Here is a 16,562-nt window from a genome sequence, read left to right on the forward strand (position 1 = left end):
AAAACTCTATAAATAGGAGCCTATTGCTCACTTGTAAGACAACAACATTTCTATCCATTAGAGCACTTGGCTAGAAACACCTTGAGGCTTGATAATTCCATAAAGCATTTCCTATAATCTGTGAGAGATCACTTAGTGCTTGAGTTAGGGGGAAATAAGCTTTTGGACAAAGGTTTCAAACCTTGTTCAAGTTGGTGATCCCCAACACTCTTCACTTTGGTAGTGTGAGTGAGAGTTGTTTCTATTTAGTTTGTTTGTTCTTTCTTTCTATTCTATTTCTCTTCATCTTCCTATTCTTCTCTTTTGTTTATTTGTATTTCTTGTTTTGAGTTGTAATCTTCTTTTCTTTATTTCAAACACTTTTACTTTACTTGAAATATTTTGCTTTGAGTTATATTTTTCACTATTCTATTCTTCTTGTTATTTAGTTTATTTGTTTTTTCAGTTATAGAGTTGTAACCTTATTCAATCAACCTATAATTATTTGTAATATATTGTCTAGAGTTGTAATATTATTATTAATTTCCATTGAGGCAAAATAATTTTTCCTAACAGTAAGTACCTTGAATCTTTTTTATTTACATTGAGCTTGCTATTGTGGACCTTATATTCATACGGATAGCTAATTTGGTTGTTCAGAGAATTTTACGATCCCCGACGTCCCGAAATTGGAGGCAGCACCAGTGGACGTTTTCCTTGATTCAGACCCTTCGATGAAAATGGATGTCCATCTTTTTACTGTGGCCAACCTCAACTATTATGGTCTATCCAGGGTTTCGGAGCCCGACCTGCTATGGCACATTTTTTAGCGAAAGAAGAAAATGACCCTGGCTGAGCCTCACTCAGACGATGGTGACGTTGAATGGGTGCCTGGGGAGACTTCTCCCGAATCAAAACATCCATCCCGACTATCTCCAGCCTCCAGGGGACGCCATTCTTTTGTTCCTATGGACTACAACACGACTTCTAATTCCCACGGTTCACAGTCCATGAAAGGGCGCTTTGTTCTGCCTTCTTACGATGAATTTGATAATCTCCCTTATGCCCCCGCTAGTCATGGATATTCTGTGTACCCTTCGTCTAATGCTCCCGTGCCTCCTCCTCATTCGGTGAGTGGGTCATCTGTCTCTGCTCACCCAGACGCTCCTGGTTTGGAGGGGATGTCTTGACTGAGTCATACATCAACCCCTTTTGTTCAGAGGTATGCCTGTTGGATTAGCTTATACAGGATCTTTATTTATTTTCATGTATATCTAATATTAAACAAATTAATACGAGATAGCCTAAAACATGTTTCTAAAATTGAATTAAAAGAAAAACAAAGAATAGAATACTTACAGTATACGCAACGGAATTAAGAGTCCTTCCTTCAGTTTCTCTAACTCTTGTATCCTTTCTGTCGCAGAGTATTATCAAGAAACTAAACTGATCTTCTATTTTCTTCACAATCTTCCAATGTATCCTTAGAACCACCTAGACTAGTGTGGGCAATTCTCAACACATGAGATAGATATAGAGAGAAGAAGAGAAAATAACAAAGAGGCTTAGAAAATGACTTGTGTTTAGAGAGAATCTAAAACTATCAGAAAATCTGACTTGTGACTTACAAACTTTTTTTTTGACTTCTCTCTAAGCACTCCATTTATAGACTCAATTAGGCCATTTAATTTAATTAAAAAATCAATAAAATAATAGCCATTTTGAAGCCCTAGGTCGAAAATATCATGGGCTATAGGCCCGTGAAATTTCCCATTTGATTATAAGCCCATTGGACTTAAAATCAAGGCTTGTATTATTTTCTATTGATTTAATTAATTAAATAATTATTTAAATCCATTATCAAATTAATTATTTATAATTTGAACCTTGATTTAAATTTATTTATTAATTTAGATACCAATTCATCTTAATTAATAAATCTGCCATAATTTCTCTTTTCTTCTCAAAATTACACAACTCTGTGAAACTATCCAAAATTGACCTGGTCAACATTGATAATTCTAATTGATGATTAAATCAATTAATTGAGACTATCTAGATGATTTTATCCAAGGTACAATGGGGACCATGGGCCTATGAAATCAAGCTCCAATAAGTTATCATAAATCTAACAAATAAATTTACTAACTTAGTAACTCCTCGTGACTCCACTATAGACTTGGAATTGCACTCTTGAATTCATAGAACGCTCTATAACAAATATAGATACGCTATTAATTATCCATTGTTACAACCATAATTGTCACTCAATCCTCTATAGACGGTCTACAATGAGATAGGACTAAAATACTGTTTTACCCTTCATTGTATTTTATCCTTAAAACACTTAGTTCCTTGTAAATGATATTTCAGTAAACTAATTTAATTACTGAAATGAGATCTCTATCATTTAACACCTTGAACCAAACTAAAAGGAAACCATCGTTTCACTTCTTCATCAGAAGCTATAGATGTTCATATCTATGATTAACACTCCCACTCAATTATACTACTGAGTTCCCAAGATGTAAGTATGGGCTAGTTTGTAGGGTAAGCTGGTAACGAACAAGTCAAAGAACTCAAATAATACAATTAGTTAGAATACTAACCACTCAGAATTGAGATTGAATTGACCTATGGTCAACTATATGATATGACTAGAATAGATAATAACGGTATGTTTACTTATCTTATCAACTGTCAATATCGGTCCAGTCCGATGTAACAAATACATCCTATCTTATCTACTTTGATAATGTTCTGGAAAGAACATAACACTATAATGTGTAAGTAGATCATATCGTAGATTGGCAAGTCGGTGTAAACCCTGGGCACTGACTAATCTTAGGACTAACTTATTTTGATCATATAATCATATTTATATTCCACTGTGATTACGTCACTATAAATAAGATTAGTTATATGCTCAGGATTTAATAGAAGTTTATATTAAACAAATAATCATGAAAATAAAACATGTGAGCAAAGTGATTAACCAAGTCAAAAAATGATTTATATTCTTTTATTGATAATAAAATGAGATTACAAGGAATTTGGGTTTTAATTAGGGCATAAAACCCCAACAATGCCTAGGTTGTCGGGGATATCCCCAAGACCGAGTGGAGAGGTCTCGAGGATTAGCTCTACAACTTCTAGGTGGATTTGCTCTTCAAAAAAAGGTAAGCTTCTAACTATGGTTAGCCCTTGAATTCTATGAATTTCTGGATGTTTTAGGAGGTTTATGAGTTTATGAAATTTAAGGATTAAAATGTGATTTTGATGAGTCCTTGGACTAGTTTTCCTATGGGTTTTGCTATTCGAACTATACTTGAACTGTTGTGATAACTAGAATATGTTATTGGGATGATTTTGGGGTCAGTTTGATTGAGATTTGGTGGATGAAAGTGGTGTATTTCTGGGTTCAAAGGGGGTCGAGACATGGCATAGTTCTTAGTGAGCCGCAGCTCTCTAGAGCAGATGGTGCTGGAGAAGGAGGGAGGGCCCCGACATGGGTTATGTAGGGCCGCGGCCCATGTCTATTTCTGGGCGAGGTTGAACCTCTGTTTGGGGCCATGCCGCGACATGGGGAGGCTTAAGCCGCGACCCTTAAGGATATTTGTGTTTTTGGGTTTTAAAGCATGGGAACTTAACCTAGGGTGCTCGGGATCGATCCCACTACCGTGTTTGGTGGAATTTGATGTCCAGGAGGCTCGAACACTATCCAGAAACCCTTATACAATTATTGATGGAATCCTTTATCTTGGTTGTGACTAAGAGTATGCTTGTGCTCGGGGCAGGATCGTGCTCGGGGGTCATCTTTCCTAATTAAAGCACTTGAAATTAAAGGTAAGAAAACTACACCTGTATATGTGGATAGGATGGGACTAAGTGTTCCCTATATTTGTATGCATTGTTATATGATTGAGATAAACTGTGTGAACATGTTGGGACTAAGAGTTCCCTATAACCATAAGTACGACATGAGGTGGTATTATGCCATGGGAACGTGTGATAAACGGCCTAAGGGTGCCAGAATTAACACTTGTGCATAGAGCGCGGCTCAACCACTGGTAGTTGAGGACAGCTTATTAATCACTGAGCTTGGTTAAGCTGGCCGGAGTCAGTGGGTATAGCACTGGGCTTGGCCTAAGCGAGCCAAAGACACTGGGTTAAATAGGGGGTGCGGGCTACGGGCGTTAACCCTAGTTATTGCTTGACATGTATACTTTTGTTAATTGTTGTGTATGATTTGCTGAATATCTGGAACTAGATCATTGGTTATTGACTGATGTCCTGGACTGTATGAATGTTATGGTTTGCTGGGTAATTGATTAATGTCTTGTAAATCATTTGGTTATGCTCTAAGAATTACTTAGTTGTTAACATTGATTATGCTATGATATTATGTTTTCTTGTTGGGCCTTGGCTCACGGGTCTACGTGGTGCAGGTAAAGGCAAGGGTAAGACTGTTCAACCATGGGTTGGAGAGCTCTGGGGGCAAGGTGTACATTGTCAGCTGCTCGGCCGCCATGGTCGAGGGTTTGCACAGGGACGGAAACCTAAAACGTGTATTTTTCCATTAGAGTGGCTTGATTATTTATAGATTTGGAAATTCTGTAATTACGTTATTTAAACCTTGATTTGGGATCCCATGTACCAAACATGTATTTAAATGAAAATTATTTGTTTATATCCAAAATCTTTTAAACCTAACCTATTTGTGTCGTTAATTCACATTTTTATGTAAATGACTTGATTAGCAAATCTTGCACTATTTCAAACACACAGTGTAACGGTCTTGGTTGTCCAGGGCGTTACACCTTGACTGAAACGAATGCTCCATTTCCAACTATAAGCTTGAGCTCACCATTTTTCATGGCCTCCCCGTTGCTATGTAGTTATAAAGACGTACACACATGACTAGTAGATCCTGAATCAACAATCCAAAATGAAGAATCATTTTCCAAAAATACATGCATCCAAGACAAGTACTTCATTGCCTTGGTTTCCATTGCCTTTGAGAGGAGGGCAATAGTATTGCCAATTCCCAATCTCTTTGCAGTGGAAGCATTCATAGCCTTCTTTGCAGTAGGCTTTGTTCCTGTACACTTTTCAGCAGCCCATGCCTTGCTGATGGATTTCTTAAGTCATCACGAATTGGTATTTCCTCATCAACATAATGTTGATGTTCGAATTCCATTCCATGGAGGTTTCATTGGTCAGCATGTCTTTCAACAGAAAATAGTGGTTTGGAGGGCATAGGTCATAGAGAGTGGGGTTGGAGACCTGATGACTTCATTTGAGTGTCATTTTAGAATGTGTTTGTGTGGTAATCTTGAGTCTTTATATTTTTTTTGTGCAAGATTTCGCTTTTGTTTGTCTTTGTTGTAGGTTGGTGAGCTGAATATGAGAAAATTTTAAAAATATGAGAAAATGGTGGGAAAACGAAGCTTTTGGTGGTTGTTCGACTCAAACTGGTGCTAAGGACGGGTTAAAATCAGTGTTTGATGAAGGAATGAGGTTGAAAGGCTTAAATTGAGAAATAATGGAATTAGGGCCGCGACTGGGAGTTTAGAGTCGCGGCTCTAGTCAAGTCAAAAACATAAAGCTGCTGAAGGGAATTAGTGTCGCGACTTGCCCTTATAAGTTACAACACTAGTGGAAGTCAGAGGCTAAATCAGAAGGGCATCAAAGACACAGACCGCGACTTGATAGTGCCTGGGTCACGGCGCCTGAAGACATACGCAGACTTGGAAGGCCTTTAAAATAGGCATGGGTCGCAACCTAAGAAAGGCCAAGTCGCAGCCTGCCTACGAAAAAACAAGGGATTCTAATTTTTTTAGTATAAATGAAGACTTAATGTTTAATTAGGGTTAGGTCAGATTTTAATTATGAGTTTAGAGATTAATTTTGATTTTGAGATTAGTTTTTCTGCACTTTTATATTTTTTTATTTCTTCTTCAAGTCTTTGAATCTTATGTTTCTAAATTAGTATTTTGTTGATTTAGTCATGTCTAATATGAACTAAACAATTTTTTCTACGGTTTATGTAGTCACTTGGATTTCTATTTAATTTAATTATGATGTTCTATTGATTTTTCTTCTTTATTCTAATATATATATATATAATGTTTGTTTAATGCTAGTAAATACCTAATCAATATTTGCTTGATTTATGATTTTGATTCAAAAGTCAGAAGATGAGAATTGAATATGTTATCGTTATATAGACATAGGTTACATATTGGATGAAAGTACCTGTATGGTGTAATGACCCAACTTATTCTAGACTTTAGACCATTAATAACTACTATACATAGACACTAATCTTTAAGAAAACATACATATGAAGTAATCATAACTTCATTAAAACTGTAAAACAAAGGTTAAAATACATAAAATTTAGAGTAGGATATGGGATCCCATTGTTTTGAAAATAAAATAAAACATAACTTAGATCTTAAATAAATTTGTTACAAAATCAAGTGCGGAAAATACATAGAAATCATAATTAAAAGACTTAAACAACTTCGTCCTAGAATCGTTCGCGCAGTCCACCGAATCCATTCTCCCTCAATACACAATCCCAAGCTGCCAAGAATCTTCCCGCCGCCATACTATTTTCCTGCACATATAAAACAAAGGAATGAGCCTAATGCCCAGCAAGGAAAATCTACTACAAGCATGAAACATATACATAAACATAAGCTATAAACATATAACATATTCTATAAACATATATTATAATTCTAACCCATGTACATGGTAACTATCGGGGTTTGCTAACTAAGCAACGAAAAGCCTCATACTACAATGAGGTTTGCTAGTTAAGAAACTATAAGCCCCAAAACATAAAAGTATTGGGGTTTGCTATTTAAGCAACTATAAGCCCCAAAACATACATAACATATAAAAACATTCTATAGCATAATCATAACATATAAAAACATACTATAGCATAATCATATAAGCATATAATAGTATCCTATTTTCCTTACCAAATACCGGGATGTGAGAATAAGGGAGCGATTTTGGAACACTCCTAAAAACCATTAATGATAAAGGTGAGTATTCTAAAAGAAAGAGATGAAAAGGAATGAACTAAACCACCGAGAAAGTACTTACCGACAAGAAACCTCAAGTTCAAAGAACTTAGATGCCTAACCACGAATGAAAATAGAGAGTTAGGAATTGAGTAGAGAAAAACTATAAAACTAATGAAACAAAACAGAAAGGAACTAGAAATAGGAATACCTTGAATGCACTATGACCGAACTACACCTCAAAATCGAAATACACACAATGAACCTTACTTCCCTAAGTGTTTAATAAGCTTATAATGATAAAGCTAATAACCCCAACCCAAGTGTATAACACTCTAAAGTAAACCTAGCAGCTTGAAGGCTATGAACTGCGCTTGAAGAATGAAGAAATGTCTAGGTACTAGGTCCTATTTATAGAGTTCAAGAATTAAAAGATCTTCATTTAGCTTGAATAAAAATAATGACTTTTAATTGAAAAATATTTGAATATTCGTTCAGCAGAGGCTTAAGACTCGGTCAAAAAGATTCTGGACTTATCAAGTGGTTATGGAATAAAATGAGCTTGGTTTCAAAATTATTCAAAATTCATGCCCTAGAGCCGATATATCGCCCATGATAGGTGATATATTGCCTGGGATGATATTCCTGAGGCTCATCGAAGTGGTCGTGCGAAGTTACGTGTTTTTCGTATCCCCGTGTGGCGATATATTGCCCCCTAGAGCTGCGATATATCGACATACGCTGAAATATTATACACGTAATTACACTTTTTCAGCCTAATTTGAATTGAGTAAACAACTTTGACTAAGTCCTTTAACAATTTCAAAGCTGCTGGTAGACTCTGGGATTTTCAAATATTACTCTTAATAAACTATTCCTCAAAAATACTTAATTTCTCATTAAACATGCACATGAAAAATGTCATTATCTTATTGGGTCTATCTAAACCTTATAGTATAATAAATATCATCTTCGTAATCAGTCATATTAATCAAACCTTAGGTTATAATTAATATTCTTAAACTATAGGTTAAACTTATAAAATCTACAAGTGTTACTACGAGTGTCCAACTAATTCCCGTCTTGAACCAAAATCCACAGTAATAAACATACTACAACTACTACTAGTTATTACTACTACTACTACTATCTAACTAGCTAAGTAAAGTTCTTGGACTCTACATATGGCTTGTGTAGTAATTAGGTTTCTATGCTTAATGCCTGGTATATGTTTAAGTTTATCATAGAGATGTAGAAAACATGCATATACGTTGAGATCTTATATCTTGAAAAAGAATAGGAATCGATTTTTGTTAACCTGCTATTAGAATAGGAATAAAGAAATTTAGATCTAATTAATAAAATTAGTAGAATGAAAAGTTGATGAAGTTAATACCCTAGGTCTTTTTATTATTGATTTTTTTTTATTAGTTATTTTGTTCACAGTTAATTAAAATTTTATAATAGATTTATTCATATAAATTTTGTTTGCCAAGTAGAAATTAAAGAACAATTATTGGTAATTTGTTAATAGTCTTTGTGGGAACAATACTCCATTTACTATCTATATTACTTGAATCAATTGCGTGCAATTGTGTATCATATTTTATCGATCAAGCTTTTGGCGCCGTTTCCGGGGACATAATTTTCAATATCAAAATTAATAGTTGTTTGTTCCAATTTGGTTTTTTTTATATTTTACACTTATTTGGATCGAGGATGTATTATGTTTCAGGAATTGTTGGTATATGCAAGGAAGTAGACAAAAGGGACTCATATCGATAGATCTTGAAATTGAGAGAACGTGAAGACAAAACCAAAAGATAAAGAAAAGGCTGAATTTTGCCATGGCTGAGAACGCAAATAACGTTGTCAACAATAATGCCAATTTGGGTAACATGGGTAATGTAGCAGCTGAGGTCGATTCGCCATTGAGAAACTATGTACTCCCTACTATTATGGGGATACATTCAAGTACTCTTCCTCCTACTGTTGAGGCAAATAATTTTGAGATAAAACCCTCAATTATTGAGATGGTACAAAATTGTGTACAATTTGGGGGATTACCAAATGAGGATCCAAATCTCCATATCACAAATTTTTTAGAGCTTTGTGCGACATTCAAAATGAACGGGGTGAGTAACAATGTTGTCAGATTAAGATTATTCCCTTTTTCATTAATAGATAGAGCTAAGAGTTGGTTGAATTCATTACAAGCCAACTCTATAGTTACTTGGGAAGACTTGGCTAAGAAATTCCTTGGTAAATATTTTCCTCCTGCGAAGTCTGCCTGAATTAGAGGAGAGATTAATAACTTCAATCAGTTGGATGGGGAGTCTTTATATGAGGCATGGGAACGTTTTAAAGAGTTGCAAAGGAAATGCCCACATCATGGAATAGAGAAGTGGCTACTAGTTCATACATTTTACAATGGTTTGGGGGGAAATACAAGGACAATTATAGATGCAGCATTAGGAGGAGTGTTTATGAGAAAAAGCGCTAATGAAGCATATGAATTCTTGGAAGAGATGGCCATGAATAACTATAATTGGTCTACTGAGCGCGAGAATAAGAAGGTAGCAGGAGTCTTAGAAGTCAATCTTATTACTTTATTGACCGCTGAAGTGGCATCTCTAACCATGCAATTGTAGCAGAATAACCTCGCCGCACAGGCAATGCAAGTACAGAATGTCGTGAGTTGTATGATTTGTGGGGGGGAGGAGGCACATTCTTATGGATAATGCCCGAGCACAGCTAGTTTCTCAACAAATGTAAATAATATGCCTTAGGAACAGGCATAGGTTATTGGTAATTTTTCAAGACCTGCACCCAATACCTACTCCAATTCATATACTCATGCGTGGAAAACCACCCTAACCTGTCTTGGAAAAATAATCAAGGGTTACAACCACAGTATTCACAATACCCACCCCAACAACCCCCTCATCAACTGACTTGTGGACTACATTCTAGGCCTTATTATGATCCAAACCCACACCCATCTCATCCACCTCCACATCCTCCAATGAACCCACAAACAATGCAGTCAGACCAAGTAAATCAATTCATGACAGAGACAAGGTCTTCAATCAAGAATTTGGAGACACAAATGGGTCAATCGGCTAAAATGCTTTCTAGTAGACAGAAGGGAATTTGCCTAGTTCCACAGAGGTAAATCATAAAGAGCAATGTCAAGTTGTCACTCTGAGGATTGGGACTAAGTATGATGCACCTACAATGGATGACAAGGGGAAGAAGACAGAGGGTCAACATGTTACTAGTCCAGTACAAGAGGAGGTTACTGAAGATCTTCCAAAGACAGAAAAGCCAAAATACACTGAGCCTACAACAAGGATTCCATATCCTCAACGGTTCCGAAAGGCCAACCTTGACAAACAAGTCTCCAAATTTCTTGAGGTATTTAAGAAACTTCACATTAACATCCCTTTTGCAGAGGCTCTAGAACAAATGCCTAGTTATGTGAAGTTTATGAAAGAGATATTGTCTAATAAGAGAAAAATGGAGGAATATGAAACGGTTGCATTAGTTGAAGAGTGTAGTTTCGTTATTCAAAAGAAGCTTCCTCAAAGGTTAAGAGATCCAGGCAGTTTCACAATACCTTGCACCATTGGGAACTTTCATTGTGAGAGAGCTTTATGTGATTTGGGTGCAAGCATTAATTTAATGTCATTGTCTGTATTTAAAAGGCTTGGTTAGGGGGAAGCTAGACCCACTACTATTACTCTTCAGTTGGCTGACTGTTCATTAACACACCCTAGAGTTATTATAAAGGACGTTCTAGTAAAGGTAGATAAGTTCATTTTCCCAGTGGATTTCATTGTATTAGATATGGAGGAAGATGAGAATGTGCCTATTATATTAGAATGACCATTTTTAGCCATGTGGCAAGCATTGATACACGTTTAGAAGGGTGAGTTAAGGCTAAGGGTACAAGGTGATGAGATTGTTTTTAATGTTTTTCAAGCCTTAAAATATCACTCAGCTAGTGACAGTTGTTTTAGTGTTAGTGTATTGGAGGAACAAGACAAAAGGGTCCAGTCTATTGAGGATCCACTTGAGTTGAGTTTGATTGCAAGTTCTGAAGAGTGTGCTGGTACTGAAGCCAGTGAATATGTTAAGTGGCTGAACTCTTTGGGGAAAATTTATAAAAGGAAATATGAGGAATTGGGGCAAATGCCTGAGAGACCTCTTCCATCTATCGAGAAGCCACCAATTCTTGAGTTAAAAACTTTTCCTGATCATCTTAAGTATGCTTATTTGGGTAAGAATGGAACTCTCCCAGTTATTATTTTAGCTTCATTGTCTGTGATTGAAGAAGAGAAGCTTATTAGGGTGTTGAGGGCTCACAAACTAGCAATTGGGTGGACTTTGGCAGATATAAAGGGTATCAGTCCTTCAATAGTGATGCACAATATATTAATGGAGGAGGATAGTAAGCCTAATATTGATGCTCAGAGGAGGCTCAATCCTTCAATGAAAGAAGTGGTAAGGAAAGAAATTCTTAAATGGTTGGATTCAGGGGTAATTTACCCAACATCTGACAGTGCTTGGGTTAGTCCTGTCTAGGTAGCCCCAAAGAAGGGTGGCATGACGGTGGTTAAGAATGATAATAATGAACTTATTCCAACTCGTATGGTGACAGGGTGGAGAATTTGTATTGACTACCGTAAGCTGAATAAAGCCACTAGGAAAGACCATTTCCCCTTGCCTTTTGATGGATGTTTGGCTAATTTGGAAAGGGTTCTGAAAAGATGTGAGGAGTCAAATTTAATATTAAACTGGGAGAAATGTCACTTTATGGTGACAAAAGGTATAGTCTTGGACCACATGATTTCACGCCATGGAATTGAGGTAGATAGGGCCAAGATATTGACAATAGAAAACTTACCTCCTCCGGTAACTGTTAAGGGGGTTCGTAGGTTTTTGGGCCATGCTAGATTTTATAGGAGGTTCATATAGGACTTTTCAAAAATTTCGAAGCTCTTATCTACTATACTTATGAATGGTGTGGTATTTAACTTTGATCCTGATTGCTTAAGGGCATTTAACACACTGAAGGAGAAATTGGTATCTGCTCTGATTGTTGTATCATCGAATTGGGAACTTCCTTTTGAATTAATGTGTGATGCTAGTGATTATGCAGTAGGAGCGGTTCTTGGGCAACGAGTTGAGAAGGTATTTTGAACGATTTATTATGCTAGTCGAACTTTGAATGATGCTCAATTAAATTATGCAACTACTGAGAAGGAATTACTTGCAATTGTCTTTCGATTTGACAAGTTCAAGCCATATTTAATTGGTAATAAGGTGATTGTTTACATATATCATTCAGCTATTAAGTACCTTGTAAGCAAAAAGGAGGCTAAACCTCTCATGATTCGATGCGCCCTATTATTGCAAGAGTTTGATATGAAAATTCGTGATAAGAAGGGGACAGAAAATCTAGTTGCAGATCATTTTGTAATGACCCACTAATCTAGACTATTTGGACCATTAACGAAACTATACATAAAATCCTTAAAAGAACTTACATTTGCGAAAATACCATAATTTTATTAAGTAACTTATAAAAATAAGAGTTACTTACAAAGTAAATACCAAAAAGGATATGGGATCCCATTGTCTTTAAAACAAAAGCATAATTTAAAATAATAAAACATTACATAATTAGTGCGGAAAATACATATAAAAAGACATAAAACCGAAACTACATCCTCGAATCGATTAACGCTCGGCCCCTTGACTCCATTCATCATCGATACACATCCTCCAAGTGTCACGAATCTTACCGCCTCTAAAGCTTATTTTCCTGCACATAAAACAAAAAGGAATGAACCTAATGCCCAGCAAGGAAAATCTAACACATAGTCATATACACAATTTCATAAGAAAACATAAAGACTTAAAATAATACATATAACATACACTTATTATAATGGCCATTATTACTTGGGGTCCCATAGACTAAACAAGCATATGCCCATGGAATTAGTGGGGTCCTACTAGCTAAGTAGGTCATATGCCCATAACCCATTTGGGGTCTTGTTAGTCATATGGGTCATATGCCCAAGCCTACAAACATACACATATACATATCATAACACTTTTAATAACATAAAACATATAGATAACATAAGCACATAACATATTGATTCTAGCCTATTTTCCTTACCAAAGTTACCGGGATAAAATGGACTGAGTTGGGACTTTTTGGAACACTCCTAAAACCAATAATGAACAAGAGTGAGTCTAAAGAAAGGAGATGAAATGAAAGAGAATAGGAAGACTAAACCATTAAAATAAAATATGCTTACCACAACTTAAGTGCTTAAGAACTTGGATTCCCTAACCAAAATAAGAATGAGGTTACGAAATTGAGTAGAAGACTAAGAGAAAGGAAACATAATACAGAAAGGAACTAGAGTTTTGGTTACCTCAAAGATTTGCAAGATCAATCTAACCTCCACCGAAATACTATAGAACTCACTTCCCAAAGTGTTTGATAAGCTTATGATGTTTAAGCTTATAGTTTTTCCCCAAACTAGGTGTTTACACTCTCACACTCACTTAACACTAGCAGCTTCTGAACTTAGAGCAAATGGTGAATAATGGCTGGGTACTAGGTCCTATTTATAGAGTTTGGGAATGAAAATATCTTGATTTTACTTGAATAAAAATAATGGCTTTTTAGGTGAAAATCATTTGAATAATCGTTCAGCAGAGGCTGAAGACTCGTTCAAAAGATGCTGGACTGTTGAAGGAGTTTGAATGGCTGAAAGGAAATGAATTCAAAAACATTTGAAGACATACTGGAGGAAGCGATATATCGCCCCCAATAGGCGATATATCGCCTGGACCTTTGTTCCCGAGGCGACCGTGCATCGATTCATGTTTTCCGTATCTACGTGCTGCGATATATCGCCCCCTATAGCTGCGATATATCGGCATACGCTGAATATTTAAACATGAATTTACACATTTTTAGCTAAGTTTGAATGGAGTAAACAGCCTTGACTAAGCCCTCAACGTACTCAAGGCTGCTGACTGACCCTATAACATTCAAACTTTACCCTTATTTAATTTAATCCTCAAAAATACTTAATCCTTAATTACCATTCATAACATGTGCTTAAAATCCTATTGGTTGATATCTAAACCTTATAATATAACAAATACTATCCTTAATATCAGTCATATAATCAAACCTTAGGTTATACTTAATATTCTTAAACTATAGGTTAAACTTAGAAAATCTATAAGTTCTATGAGTGTCCAAATAACTCCCGGTCTGAACCAAAAATCCATAGTAACAAAGATAATACTAAACATACTATAATACAACTAACAATTAGCTAAGTAAAGTTCTTGGACTCTACACATTTATCTAGACTAGAAAAAGGAGAAGAGCATAATGAGAAAGAGGAGCAAATTAAGTCATCACGAATTGGTATTTCCTCATCAACATAATGTTGATGTTCGAATTCCATTCCATGGTGGTTTCATTGGTCAGCATGTCTTTCAACAGAAAAGAGTGGTTTGGAGGGCATAGGTCATAGAGAGTGGGGTTGGAGACTTGATAACTTCATTTTAGTGTCATTTTAGAATGTGTTTTTGTGGTAATCTTGAGTCTTTATGTTTGTTTTGTGCAAGTTTACAATTTTGTTTGTCTTTTTTGTAGGTTGGTACGTTGAATCATGAAAAAAATGTAAAAAGAAGAGAAAATGGTGGGAAAACGAAGCTTTTGGTGGTTGTTCGACTCAAAATGGTGGTAAGGATAGGTTCAAATCAATTTTTGATGAAGGAATGTGGTTGAAAGGCTAAAATTGAGAAATATTGGAATTAGGGATGCGACTGGGAGTTTGGAGTTGCTACTCTAGTCAAGTTAGAAACATAAAGTTGCTGAAGGGAATTAGTGTTGCGACTTGCCCTTATAAGTCACGGCGCTAGTGGAAGTTAGAGGCTAAATCAGGAGGGCATCAAAGACACAGGCTCCAACTTGATAGTGCCTGAGTCGCGACATCTGAAAACATACGCAAACTTGGAAGGCCTTTAAAATAGACACGGGCCGCGACCTAGGAAAGGCCAAGTCGCGGCCCGCCTATGAAAAAACAAGGGATTCTGATTTTTTTAGTATAAATTCATACTTAATGTTTAATTAGGGTTAGGTCAGATTTTAATTATGAGTTTAGAGATTAATTTTGATTTTCAGATTACTTTTTTTGCACTTTTATATTTTTTATTTCTACTTCAAGTCTTTGAATCTTATGTTTCTGAATTATTATTTTGTTGATTTAGTCATGTCTAATATGACCTAAATACTTTTATCTAGGGTTTAATGTAGTCACTTGGATTTCTATTTAATTTAATTATGATGCTCTATTGATTTTTCTTCTTTATTCTAATTTATATAATGTTTGTTTAATTCTAGTAAATACCTGATCAATATTTGCTTGATTTATGGTTTTGATTCAAAAGTCAAAAGATGAGAATTGAATATGTTATCGTTATATAGACATAGGTTACATATTGGACGAAAGTACATGTATGACTTGTGTAGTAATTAGGTTTATATGCTTAGTGCCTACTATATTTTTAAGTTTATCACAGAGATGTAGAAAACCTTCATATATGTTGTGATCTTATATCTTGAAAAATAATAGGAATCGATTTTTGTTAACCTGCTATTAGAATAGTAATAAAGAAATTTATAAGTGATTAATAAAATTAGTAGAATGAAAACTTGATGAAGTTAATACGCTAGGTCTTTTTATTATTGATTTTCATCTTTTGATTAGTTATTTTGTTCACAGTTAATTAAAATTTTATACTTATTTATTCATCTAAATTTTGTTTTCCAAATAGAAATTAAAGAACAATTATTGGTAATTTGTTAATAGTCTTTGCGGGAACGATACTCTATTTACTATCTATATTACTTGAATCGATTGCGTGCACTTGCGTATTATATTTTATCGATCAAAACCCTAGAGATCTGGGATTATCATTTAAAGTATAAATCAACCCATTGTTTGACAAACATTCATTCCTATAAATTTTAGAAATAGCACAACATGCTAACAATGTTCAAAGATAAGTAAATACTAAAAACATATATATTTCTATTTCTTAGGTATTTCAACTAGCCATGAACCTATGTGTCCTGGTAGGCGATAGTCACAAATATTCACTTAGTCAAAAAAAGAAACATCTCAATTAATAAAACGTCCTAAACATTTATTAATTACCTATCCATTCAATCAAAGTAACGAAAAAATAAATTATTTCTTAATTTATGAGTTTTACCCACAATTTTGATTACCATAAACTTAATTCCTATTGTTGTTCCCTAAAAACACAAGCTCAACTATCTTGCTCGGGTTACAGCTAGCGCGAAATAAATAAAGAAGGCAAGACTTAGGAGACATTTTGTTAACTCCTGACCAATCAGCTCGAGGTTGTGTCTTTGAGTACAAAACAACCTAGGATCTTCTAGACCATTAGAGATGCAAATGACGGAGA

General features: G+C 35.2%; 1 non-coding gene across 1 annotated transcript; it reads right to left on the reverse strand.

Moving 5' to 3' along the window:
- Positions 1-9,313: 9,313 nt before the first annotated feature.
- LOC133813489 (small nucleolar RNA R71) lies at positions 9,314-9,420 on the reverse strand. Its single transcript, XR_009884497.1, has one exon. It is a non-coding gene; the product is annotated as a small nucleolar RNA R71 (small nucleolar RNA).
- Between the last annotated feature and the right edge of the window lie 7,142 nt (positions 9,421-16,562).

The sequence above is a fragment of the Humulus lupulus genome, chromosome 1, assembly GCF_963169125.1.
Source record: "Humulus lupulus chromosome 1, drHumLupu1.1, whole genome shotgun sequence".
NCBI classification, from domain to species: Eukaryota; Viridiplantae; Streptophyta; class Magnoliopsida; order Rosales; family Cannabaceae; genus Humulus; species Humulus lupulus.